The sequence below is a fragment of the Panthera pardus genome, unplaced genomic scaffold (assembly GCF_024362965.1).
Source record: "Panthera pardus isolate Hobbes unplaced genomic scaffold, ASM2436296v1 HiC_scaffold_8, whole genome shotgun sequence".
Classification (NCBI taxonomy): domain Eukaryota; kingdom Metazoa; phylum Chordata; class Mammalia; order Carnivora; family Felidae; genus Panthera; species Panthera pardus.
The window spans coordinates 37492497-37505510 of record NW_026527013.1 but is presented as its reverse complement, the minus strand read 5'-3'; the positions used below and the strand labels follow the sequence as shown (position 1 = coordinate 37505510).

The 13014-nt window shown below is 40.5% G+C and overlaps 1 long non-coding RNA gene across 1 annotated transcript; it reads left to right on the top strand.

Moving 5' to 3' along the window:
* Window positions 1–4202: 4202 nt before the first annotated feature.
* Window positions 4203–12814, top strand: LOC128775648 (uncharacterized). Its single transcript, XR_008420550.1, has 3 exons — window positions 4203–4672; window positions 7359–7490; window positions 11090–12814. It is a non-coding gene; the product is annotated as an uncharacterized LOC128775648 (long non-coding RNA).
* The last annotated feature ends 200 nt before the right edge of the window (window positions 12815–13014 follow it).

The window sequence follows — 13014 nt, the reverse complement described above, 5'->3', positions numbered from 1 at the left end:
TCTGTGTAGCTTGTTCTGGGATTTACCAAGTCTCCCTACTAAATCAATGACAGCTATTTTACACTTAGCCAATTTATCTTGAGTCAGCCATATTGGGGAGGTGACTGAGAAAGGCTTGGGTGTCCTGTCCTGCTTAGGCTACCTATTGAAAGCCACTTGTAATTCCTTGAGTTTGGGGTGCAGAAGTTTTTGCCTCTCTCAGGCTTTGGAGGCACTAGTAGTCACTCTCGTTGCCGCCAAGTTGGATTGTCATCTACAGGCAGGAAGAGCTTCCTTAGAAGAGCTGTATACCCTTGAATCAGTGCTGGCAGACTGGCTGACCCTAGCCTGAGATCTGCTTGTGGCAGGTTCCTGGTGAAAGTGGCAAAATGCATCCCACAGACACCAACATTCCAAATATTTCTATTAATTTCTTCTTGAGTTTCAGGTTCTGATGGCATGTGATCCGCCATGAGAATGATCATAGACAACAGCTTAGTGTTTTGTCACAACATAAAAACTGTCACCAGACCTGCAGCCTGTAATACCTGTGCTTTCCCACCTACTGCCTGCCCACCAAACATATGCCACTTATGTTGGGTTCTAAACTATCAGCCACTCTCTTCTTGTATCAAATTCTGTAATAGTTTGGATATAGATCGGGTTGCTCTAACAGGAGCTATAAATAACCATGGCTTCAACAAAATATGTATTTCTCTTTCATGTAACAGTCTAGGTATATGTTCAAACCCAGAATTTTTACCCTATCGTGTCAGATACCCAGGATTCTGTATTGTTGCTCTCTGGTTCCTTACTGACAAGGTCAAAGATGACTCAGCACATCAGATCTGCTTGCAGCCAGCAGGCAAGGAAAATGGGGAGGGGAGAGCATATCCTTTCTTTTAACGCCATTGCCCATAGCACACCTCACTTCCATTTGCATTCTGTTGCCCATAACTTAACACTTCATGGTAATGTAAAGTCTTAGTCTACAAAGCCATGTACCCAACTAAATATCAGGAATTCTCTCAATATGAGAGAAGGTGGGAATGGATGTTAGGTGGCAACAAGCAGTACTGTTGACAAGTCAATAATCTTGACTCCACTCTTCACTTCCCCGCCTCTCCTCAACATATGGTCATCTGGGTTCTGGCCTTCACCTCCCAGTTGTATCATTGCCACCAAGGTCATCCTGTCGTAGCTCAATGCAAGTTGTCTCTTGCCCTTCTCGATCCCACTGTAGCAACTGACCCATTAGACCTCTCCCTCTCTCCCAACCCCAATAGCTAATCATCAAGACCTCTCACTTGTATATCTTGAAACAATTGCCTCATCTTCCCACTACTTCCAGTCTTGCGCAACTAACATAGGCCAGGCCACCATCATCTCATGTGCAGCCTTAAAATTGGCCTGTGTACTTTTCCTGCCACCCACTTCCATTTCACGTCAACCCATTCTCCATCTCCAATCAGAATGACCTTTTAACAATGAAAGCTCAGCAATCAGTCAGTGAACGATTGAAAGTCTTCAATGGCTTCTCAGTACTTTCTGGAAAAGGCACAAAATTCTTTACTGGTTTGCAAGGTCCTGCAGAAACAGGCTTTGGTTACTTCTCCAGCTTCATCTCTTAAAAGAAGCCTGTATTCTCTCCTCACCTTTTTGCTCCAGGTATACTGAAGTACCGCGTATGTATCTATTTCCCAGGTCCTCTTGTATCTCTGGTGGCTGTTACTGTGTTTCAGGCATTATCCAAAGTCATTTTCACACATTGGAATTTTGTTCATTTATCTCTTTATTTTGGTCTTTATTTACTTACTTATTTATTATTTTTGGTGAATAAAAATTTTATGTATTTGAGACTTACAATGGGATATGTTGATATATGCATACACTGTGAAGTGATAACCACAATGAAACTAGTTAACATATCCATCACCACCCATAGCTACTTTGTTTTTGTGGTGTGGTTATAACGCTTGAGATCTGCTCTCTTAGTAAATTTCAAGTATACGATATGGTATTGTTAACTGTAGTCACCGTACTGTACGTTAGGTCGCTAGAACTTGTGCATCTTACCATGGAAAGTTTGTACGTTTTGATCAGTATCTCCCCCTTTGCCCACCCTCCAGCCTCTGGTAACTACCCTTCAACTCTCTGTCTCTACAAGTTTAACTTTTCTTTAGACGAAGATTTCACATGTGCATGAGATTGTACGATATCTGTCTGTTTGTGTCTGACAAATTTCACTTAGAATCATGTCCTCTGGGTTCACCCACGTTGTCAGAAATGGTAGAACTTCCTTCTTTCTTCTGGCCAGATAATATTCCACTGAATGCACAGGCCATTTTTCTTTATTTTGATGGGCACTTAAAGTTGTTTCCATATCTTGGCTACTGAATAATATGGCAATGAACATGGGAGTACAGATGTCTCATTGAGATAGTGATCTACACCCAGAAGTGGGATTGCTGGATCATATGGTATTTCTAGTTTTAACTTTTTGAGAACCTCCAAACTGTTTCCCACAATGGCTGTACCAATTTACATTCCTGGAAATAGTGCTTAAGGGTTCACTTTTTGTCCACATCCTTGCCCACGGTTGTTATCTTTTAACTTTTGGAGAATAGCCATCCTAACCAACAGGTGTGAAGTAATAGCTCATTGTGGTTTTGGTTTGCATTTCCCTGACAATTAGTGATGTTGAGCATCTTTTCTTATACCGGTTAGCCTTTTGTATGTCTTCTTTGGAAAAAGTCTATTTGGGTCCTTGCCCACTTTTTCACCCTGTTATATGGTTTCTTTGCTGTTGACTTTGGGAAAATTGTAAGAGGAAACTTTATTTAAAATGGAAGTGTTGAATTACTCTATTGTATACCTGAAACGAATGCAACACTGTATGCTGATGACCTGGAAAGAAAATAAAACCTTAAAGAAAAGGGAGTCAGGGGGCCAGAAGGGGGAAGCTCACAGGCTCTACCACGTGTCATTTCCTGCAGACCCACTGGAAGGAGACATATCTTGTAAGCTGATACCTCTTCAGCTATGCTATACTATCTCAGCAAGAGAAAGAAAGGTCTTTCTTCTTCCCTCATGATGGCACAGCTGATGACGGTCACAACTGAAGCAATGAAAAGCCACTATACTTGGATCTCCCAGTTTACTCTAATGGACTTTTACTATATCATAGCCCTCCCAATTTCTTCCTTTCCTCTATAAAAGTGTTCCTCTCCTTTGTTCTCCAGACTTGCTATAGCTTCCTTCTCCCAAGTGGCAGTTCTCTGCTATTCCGAAATAAGCCATTTTCTTTTTCCTGGTAACATAACTGGTAGTTTTATTTTGAAGGTTAACTATTCATATGAACTCCTTATTTGTTTTGTATATTAACTCTTTCTTGGAGATGGTCTGCAAATGTATTCTCCAATTCTGTAGGTTGCTTTTTCATTTTGTTGATGGTTTCCTTCCCTTTCCTTCCCTGTGCTTTTTAGTTTGATGTGGGCCCAATTGTTTATTTTTACTTTTACTTCGTATGCTTTTGGTGCCAATCCCAAAATCTCATTGCCTAGAACATAGTCAAGGAGCTTTCCTCTTTGATTTTTTCTACAAGTATGATGGTTTCAGGTGTTACATTTAAGTCTTTAAGCCATTTTAAGTAGATGTTTGTGTATCATGTAAGGGAAGAGTTCACTTTCATTCTTTTGCATGTGGATATACACTTTTCCCAACAGAATCTAATGAAGAGATGGATTGTCTCATATTCACCCATCGCTGGGGGTCACCTTTGGGGAGTCCGCTTTGTGGCAGCTCATTTCTTAGGTTCACAGACACCCATACTCACAGAGAAATAAACAGACACCACAAGCACAGAATCACACCCAGCCTCACCTGGGAACACAGGTATGGGGCTTATGGACAGATTCACACACAGACCCACACTGCAGACACGGCCACTGACACCCCGAGGAGAACACACACACACACACAAACACACACACACACACAAACACACACACACACCACACACACACACACACACACCACACACGGTAAGACCCAAAGGGGCAGCAAATTCACACACATAACCAATATATACACGTACAAAACCCAGACATACATAGACACTCCCATAAGGACACACATGCCCCCAGATATGTACATAATGCAAGGGGCTTTTGAAAAGCCATGGTCACGCGGGGTGTCCTTTGTGAGCTAACAGGGGCGAAGGCAGCTGATTGGTGGAGAGAGAGCATAAAGCGTCTGAACTGCTACGGCATTGCTCAAACAGGTGAAGACTTGGATGAAGAGAGATCTTCGTCTGCTCCGCCTGCTACTGACAGTCTGCTTAAGTGGCTAGTTGTGGCCTACTCATCTAGTGATTTACTGACCTGCTGAGCTACTAACTTGTCTGAGCCCTCCTCCCTCCCTTCTTGTACTTGATCTGATCCGGGTATTCTCCCTGACCCCCTTCTTCTCCTGCCACACCCCCTCCCCAATCCCATCCCTATTTAAACCCCGCCCCCACACCTCACCCCCTTTCCCACCCCGTCCCTTCCCCTCCCACCCCCACCACCTCCTCACCCCCATCTGCACCTCCTCTCTGGTGCCCAGGCGCCCCCTGAAAGACCAGAATATGAAGGTTCAGAAGCTACTTTTCTATATCCTCTTACTCGGGTATCCCGGTTACCCCAACACAAATGTGAGTACACATCCGACATCAGTGATTTCTTCCTTTTGTATTTATTTATCTTTTTCAGACTGTGGTTAAAAAACAGCTTTTTCATGGAGTCCTTGATGAGAACTCAGTTCTTTTTGAAAACCCATTAACTCAGGGCAAGGTTTCTCAACCAGCATGTAGGGCTTCTGGCCACACCTGTCCACATGAAGTTGTGGATCCTGTCTGGGCCACTTGGTCCAGAAGGAGTAGTGTTGACAGGATGGAAACCTGAGCTTCATAATGTCAAGAAAGAAGGACATGGGAAGATACTAAAAGCCACTGAGATCTTTGTCTTAAATAAGGGGCTTGTATGATGTTTGAATTATACTTCCTTAGGATCATTTTTAAAAATGTCAGAACCTCTATTGAATAAGAGCCATTTAATAGTATTAATAGTATTTTATACTATTAGATGGCTCCTGGAAGGCCTGTCAAGATTCTTCTTCAAGCTTTGCAAGTTTAGAGTCCCTCTTATACGTAGTTAGTTTTCCTATCAGCACGTTGTTCATATTTGTGAAGTTTGGTAGCCCTGGGAACCGTGGTGTCCGAAGTGTTGGTGTTGGAAAGTGAAATGTCGTTTGTGCTCTGTGCTTCCTGGTTTGTTCGCTTTTAGGAACTTGTGCATCAGCCCTCTCCCTCTGGTCTTAGAGGCTGCCCCCAAGGACTCTGTGTCCAACCAGCTAGATGACAAGCTCAGCATACATGAAGTGGCCTCAGCCTGCTTGGACATTTATAATAAGAAAATCACTAGGAGTGATGTGATGAGGAAGTGAATGCATTCTTGTCCTTTCTTTAGCCAACTATGTACAGAGTGTTGATTTACCCAAAGCAAAAAGGGTCTTGAATGTCCTTAGGATTGTCCAACTATAAAGAAATACCTGGTTGCCAGTGTGAATGTTTCATTCTATCATTAAAAATCAAAACCTGTACTCCCAAGAGCCTGAGACAGAGACACAGGGGACACCCATAGAGAAAAGTAGATTTCTTGAGATTGGCATGCACCAGATTCTTAGAGAGGGATCTGCAACGTCCCAAGGCAGGAACAACCTAAATTGAGGCAGAATCCTCCCACATGATACCTCCAGGCACAACAGAATCTATTCTGTTTCTTTTGAGTCTACGAAGGAGGAAATTTCTTGGTTCTGTTTATTGCAATTTCCCCCTTCTACCTAGGCTGCATCTCATAGATCAGTTCAGCTCTCTCTCCCTCCCTCATTTCTGAATTCTTGCACAAACTAACTTGTCTTGCATTTCCTACCTCCACCTGGTCATGACCATTGTCTGTGGGAACCAAGTGTTACTGGCTCCCTTGGATCTAAACTAGTTAACGGTAACTAATGGTATCAGCATACAGATAGCTGGCAGAGGTATCAAGAGTGCCCAGGACTTAGGATGTTTGCCATTCATGTCAAGATGGCCTCTGTCTTTGCCGCATTTGATCCCCATGATCACTGTGCTGACAGCCCCTGCTCTCTTGCAGACAGTGGCCACTCAAAGACAGTGTACATTTCCCAGCAGGACGCAATTTAGTGACCTCAGTTCTAAGAGCTGAAGATACAAATGGTACACATTTTGGAGGCTAGTGTATTGGCACAAAATTAAAGTTTGGTATGTGAATTAGTATGAATTGCATTTGTGAGTGTATTTTCTCCTAAAGGACTGGTAAGTCTAGTTTTAGTAAAATGATATGTGTTCTGTTGTTTTGGTGACCATACCCAGGACTTTTGTGTTATTTAGAAAGTAATTTCCATAGTTGTTATTGATTGATTTAGGTGCAACACTATGAAATAGGAACTTGAATTTATTGTATTGGCTATTTGGAGATGTGTGTTCAAGTAACTTAAAACCTCATAGATTTCATCAAAATACACAAGATCACCTGATTATGCAAACCTGTATTTACTTCAGAAATCTGACAATTTGGGCTGTGATTCAGATTCAAAGTAAACCTTGAACGTAAAACCTTCTGGGGAGCCTGGGTGGTTCAGTCAGTTAAGCATCTGACTCTCGATTTTGGCTCAGGTTTGTGAGTTTGAGCCCAGCATCAGGCTGTGTGCTAACAGCGTGGAGCCTGCTTTGGATTCTCTGTCTCCCTCTCTCTCATTCCTCCCCGCTCTCTCTACTTTCAAAAATAAATCAACATTAGAAAAAAGAAAACCTCAGTGTTTTTAGAAACTAAACAATAATGTAGAATTTATTTTTGCTGGAATAAACCCATATTATTATAAGAGCAGCTGCACATCTCTCAGTTATATCCATATCTGTAAACATCTGTCTCTATAACAATCTCATTTGAATCGCTAGTACATTTTTATTGTTACTTTCTCCCATCCTTCTGTAAATTTTGGTGTATTTTTGGAAATGTTCCAAAGGATTTTATCCAGGTACTTCATGAATGTACAACAGAAGTCATTTACTTCTTGTCTACTGAAAGGGTAAGGAACAATGAAGCCATCACCACAGTAAGATCGTAAACACAGTCATCACTCCTACAGGTTTGCCCCTGCTCCTTTGTAAGCATTGTGTCCTCCCTCTCCTTCAGGAGGAGGCATTTGAGAGGTGTGCTTATAACCTCCTGGAGGCTGGTTGAAGGTTTATAAAAATGATTCTTTGTGACAGATATTATAAATGTCTTTGCTATTCCTCATTATCTCAAATATTATTTCAGCTTGTGCCTATTTTGGCTGACCATTTCCCTCGTGGCTCTCGTGTCTTCGGAACTCTGTGGAAGCTTGCCGTTATTCCTGCCACCGTTGCAATTTGTGCATGTCTTATTTACCTCTGGAGAGTTGTCCTTGCTGTGAGTATACTACAATAACTTACAGATAGGCTTTTAAGCATAAGTAAGCAGAAGTTTTTTGGTAAGCACACATTTTTTACTAGACCATTTGTATGCACTCAGTACTTCAAATATCCCTTTAAGCACGGCATTCATTGCATCCCACAAATGGTAGTAATTCCAACATTCATTATCATTTAGATGGAACTATTTTTGTAATTCTGTGAAATGTCTCTTTGACCCTCTTCTTTTCGAATTTCTCTATTCTATCTCTATTCTCTATCTTCTATTAGAATATCTCTCATATATTTTGTAGTTTTTCAGTTGTCTTTCTATTATTGATGTCTAGCTTACATATGTGTTCTGAGAACGTATTTTCTATGATTTTGTTGACTTCAAGTTAAGGTGTATTTTATGACCCCGAACATGGTCTGTGTCAGTGAATGTTCTATATGAGCTTGAGAAGAATGTGTATTTTTCTATTGTAGAAAGTGTTCTACAGATGGTCATGGATCTAGGTGATTGGTGATGCAGTTCAGTCCAACTGTGTTCTTAAATTTGAATACCTTTATGCTCAATCTGTCAATGACTGATAGAGGGTGTTGAATTCTTTCAGCTATAAAAATGTATATGTCTATTTCTCCTATCAGTTGTATCAGTTTTTGCCTCATGTATTTTGGCACTCTGTTGTTAATGCATGTACATTAAGGATTATGTTTTCTTGGAGAATTAAGCGTTTATTATTGACCTCAGTATCTCCAATAATTTCCCTTACTTTGTACATGTTTTGAAGGACAATTTATGTGCACAGAATTCTAGGTGGATGGGTTCTTTTCTTTTAACAGTATAAACATTTCATTCTTCTTGATTGCATGGTTTCTGAATTCTGAGTATTTTTTGTCCTGGTTCCTCTTGGGTAAGGTGTTATTTCTTCCATCTCCCTGCAACTCCAGCCCCCAACACTACCCCTTAGCTTCTTCCAAAATTGTTTGTTTTCAAGTTTCTCTTGATTGAATAGTATATGTCTAGGGATAGTCTTGTGTTTTTTGTGTTTTTTTGTTTTGTTTTGTTTTGATTTGTTTTTGGTTTGGTTTGGTTTTTTTGGAGGGGGGTATTTATCCTGCTTGAAATTCTTTGAGTTTCCTGAATCTGTGGTTTATGACTATCATTAATTTTGGAAAATTCTCAGTCATATTCACTTCAAACGTATAAGTAGGTATTCCCACTTTGTGTATGTTACACCTTTTGTCATTGTCACACTGGTCTTGGATTTTCTCCGTTGTATTTTTAATTTTTGTGTGTTTCTGTTTTGGGTGTTTCTACTTGACATTTCCTTCTGCTTGTTGAGTCTTTCCTCAGCTGTGTTGTGTGTGTTAGTAAGTCCAACAAAGGCATTCCTTATTTCTGTTATGATGTTTTGGATTTCTAGAAGTCCTTTTGGATCCTAGAGTTATCGTTTCTGTGCTCACATTCACCACCTCTTCTTGCATACTGACTACTTCTTCCATTAGAGTCATTATCCTATTAATCAGAGTGGTTTTACATTGCCAGCCTGATTATCCCACCATCTCTGCCATAGGAAGTGTGATTCTAATGCTTGCATTCTGTGTTCAAAATATGTGGTTTTTCCTTTTAGGGTACCTTGTTAAGTTTTTTGGGAAGCTTGGGGTCACGTCCTTGTTTAGAAAAACTGAGGTGAAGGCTTTTAGTGTAAAGTTTTGTCTTTACCTGGCTAGGTTTTAGGCTGAGTTTACTCCCCTATGAGACAGGAAGGAGGAAGAGCATTGTCGTTGAGTATTACCCTTCATCTGTATTGCTTATCTTCAGGAAAACCCCATTAGGCTTTGGAGAAATAGTTTCTGTGGAGGGCAGGCCTTCTAAACAAGAACAGAACAGCATGAGTTTATTTATAAGTGGCTGTTTTTTCCTCTTTTCCTGCCAATTTAGAAATCTTTCCCTTCAAAAAGAAAATATGCATATTAAGTATTTGTAGGGCCATCTCTCTTTCCATTTCCCCTGCTTCGGAAAGGAAACGTGACATTAAAGGACTATCCATGGTTTCCTGTTTGCCCTCCGTAGATAGACTTTCCTATAACAACATTTTTATGACTCACTTTTTGATACCATGATGATATTCCAATATCCTGGCAAGATGTTGGGGCTCGCTTCAGCATCATATCATCATTTAAAACTTTCAAATAGGGATATACGTCCTACGGATCAAGAAAATGTGTCTTCACCTTTTGTTAAAGGAGAGTCTTGCCTAGATTTTATTGAGCTATAATTCATCAGGGGATGACTTGGGTGTGGGTGTTACTGGACCACCAAGACCAGGTTCTCCAGTCTCAGTGTCTTAGTAATGAACACTGATCGAAAGGGAAACAAAGCAGGTGGCGTTTATTAGAGATAGGTTGTATACAGTGGAGCCAGCAAGAAAGAGGAATATCGCTCCCCCAAAAGGGTGGTGTGCCAGGCTTATAAAGGCACTTTTCCAAAGGGTGAGGGGCTGGGAGTGGGGAAGCATCCTTCAGTCCCACAGTCACTATCTTATGGTTGTTACTTTTCAGTGGACACAAGACAATCACAGGATGTCTTTTTCCATGGTTGACGTCCTTTTAGAAATACTAGTGCAGTCAGGCTTTAATTGTTATTTCTACTTTTGCCCAGACAACCATTACTCCTTAATAGCTGTTCTCTCTTTTGTTCACTTTTCCAGAAGTTTCCAGTATGGAAACTGTTAACCCTTGCCTTAGACCAGTGCCTTTACAGGAATTAAGATCCTCTTGCTTTTCTTATACCTTCTCAATGGGAGCCCTTTCTGCTTTGTTTTTGAAATGTTAGTCATCATTTCTTTTGGTGCCTGTGCTTTTTCTCTAGCCATGTTCCACTCTCTTTCTCATTTGATGATGTGTTTTTGGAAGACCCTCTGTTTTTAGTGATCTAGGAAAATCATAGCACCTGACATGTTGTAATTGTTTATTGATTCGGAAAGCAGCCAACCCTGTGTAACATTTCAGAAAGCTTTCTAGAAAATGAAAGAAGCGTATGTTAGTACAAAGGTTTTCCTTTTCTTTCCTTGCCGCTTCCTTCCTCCTTCCCATCCCTTCCCTTTCCTTCTCGCCCCCTACCGTCCCCCTCCATCTCTCTCTCTGTCTCTGTCTGTCTCTTTCTTCCTCTCTCCCTTTCTCTCTCTCTCTTTCTTTTTTTCTTTTTTTGGCATTTCAAATGATCCTGGGTTCTGGACTTCAGTGTGGATGTTGGGTTTGACTACAAGAGGAAAACAATCAGACAAATATTTTATTTATGTATTTTTAAAACTGTCTGCATTATGCACTGACAGAATTGAATATTTTGATATTTATTTAATATAATGTAAATCTATCTTTTGGTCAAAATAAGCTGTGAATCTTTATGCTTTTATCAGAAACGGTTTATAAAGAATCATGAACTAAATATGAAATTCTACTTTTTTCTTATATTAATGTTGTGAATTCATTATGCTGAACAAAATGATCATTGTAATTTCATTGGATGGCATGTCAGTATTTTATCAGTAAGGAAAAGTTTTTACTATTAACATGTTTTGACCTCAAACTTAATTTTGTTTCTTCCTCTCTCAGACACAGCCTCCAGTACATCAAGGTAAGATTTTAGGTTTTAGTAGTCTTTGTAATTTTTTTTCATTACTCGTGTTTGGTGTGGGTTTAAATTTTTTAACTAGGGATAAATATGGTGACTTCTGATGTCTAATTGACTTGTGAACTCTTGAAAACCTTTCTCTTCCCTGTTAGAGGCTAAGTGACAATGTGGAGGGATTTTCCTCTCTTAAGACAAGAGACCAGGGGAGGAAAACATCACAGGAGGAAGGAGAACAGAATGAGTGTGATTTTGCATAGAAATGATTAGGAAAGAAGTGATGATATGAGCCTGAGGTGTGGAGTGAGTACTTTGCCATGACCTGGCTTTTGGTGAAATGTGAAGATGAGAAAACCCTCTTTGAGTCTGTCAAGAAGCCTAAGCATAGAGAAGAAACCAGGTATTGCCAGGCAGGGTGTGTGTCACAGGAGAGGGTTAAACCAAGGTTTTGAGTCTGAGGTGGAGGGAGCCATTCATGCCAGGGGAAAAGTGAACTTGTTGCAAATGGCGGGTAATCTATTCTGCACGGACCCCATGGACTGTGGTGATTCTGTGGTGCTGTCTGTTGAGAGGCAAGGTGGCTACCTGACGCTTAACAAGCCCTCAAAGACTGGTTGGTGTTGATCACTGTAAATGCAGCGGTGGTGGTGATGAGAAGAGTGACCTCAGGGCATGAGAGCTCTCGCATTGGGCCAATGTAAGAGGAGTTTGCACTTTGTGTCTGTTAGAGGAGTCAGTGTTCTAGAGCTTACACGTATAGGAATGTCAGTGAAATGAGGTTTCTTGGGTTTAAAATGCTGCTGAAACTTGCTTTCTTCAGGCACAATGAGAAAGCTAAAAAGTTAGTTACACCCATGTGTCAGATCATGTGTCTGTGCTGCTAATACAGTGGGATTATTCGATGTCACTGGTTTGGTAACAACCTTAAAAATTGTTTTATCTCCTTTTAGTTAATTTACAGCAAAAAACTGCAAAGATCAACCCGTTGGAGAAAGAAAACCCAGAGCTGGCTGAAGCAATATCCATGTGGGAAGAGAAGGTAGCATTGCCCTTTCAAATATTTCTTGTGACTTCATTTTGATTAATTTTATCTCTTGGAGTTCATCCTACTGACCTATTTCATGTGTTCTATAAATACTTCCCATTCAAGACAAGCTTCACAAATGGAATAAAAAACTACCTTTTTATTTGTGAAAGGAGTCACACATTAGACATAGGCTTATCTACCACGATGCTATTTTTGAATTCTGATTCCTTTTTCATATGTTTTGTATCTACATCAATGAATTAAAGATACATCTTCAAGAAGCTAAGAGAGAAAGTAACATTCACTCTGCTGAAGCTCTTAAGTTGAAAGTAAGAATCCTTTCTTTGCCTGGATTGCGTTCTAAAAACACAAGTAAAATTAATGAATTGTTACGACTCATTCAACATGTTTTGTTGAAGGAGAACATCAGAAAAGTTGAGCACTTCGATAAAATTTTAAATGACACCCTTCAAAGTGCACATGTTACTTTGCAATCAGAGAGAGAGAGAGAGAGAGAGAGAGAGAGAGGGGAATGTCAAGAATCAGGAAGTGCTAAGAGTTGGCTGCTTTTACTGTAATTTGACTTTGGAGACTTTTTGTTCATTGGGTGAGGTGAGCATAGCATATTCGCTTGCTGTTTACCACAGTAGAGAGTGGGCCTCTGGGAGACAAACCTCCATCTGCACAGCTGGAATTTCACTAGGACCACCATGAGGAGTTTGCTGTTTCAAGGACTAGGAAGTATGTTTTATTTTCACAACTAGGTCATTACCACATCATTCAGACCTGCCCTCCAAGATATGGAGAAAATCCCCCAAGATAGTTGAGAGATGAAGGGCAATAGCAAGTTGTATACTGCCTTCTTCTCTTAATGCTCAGCAA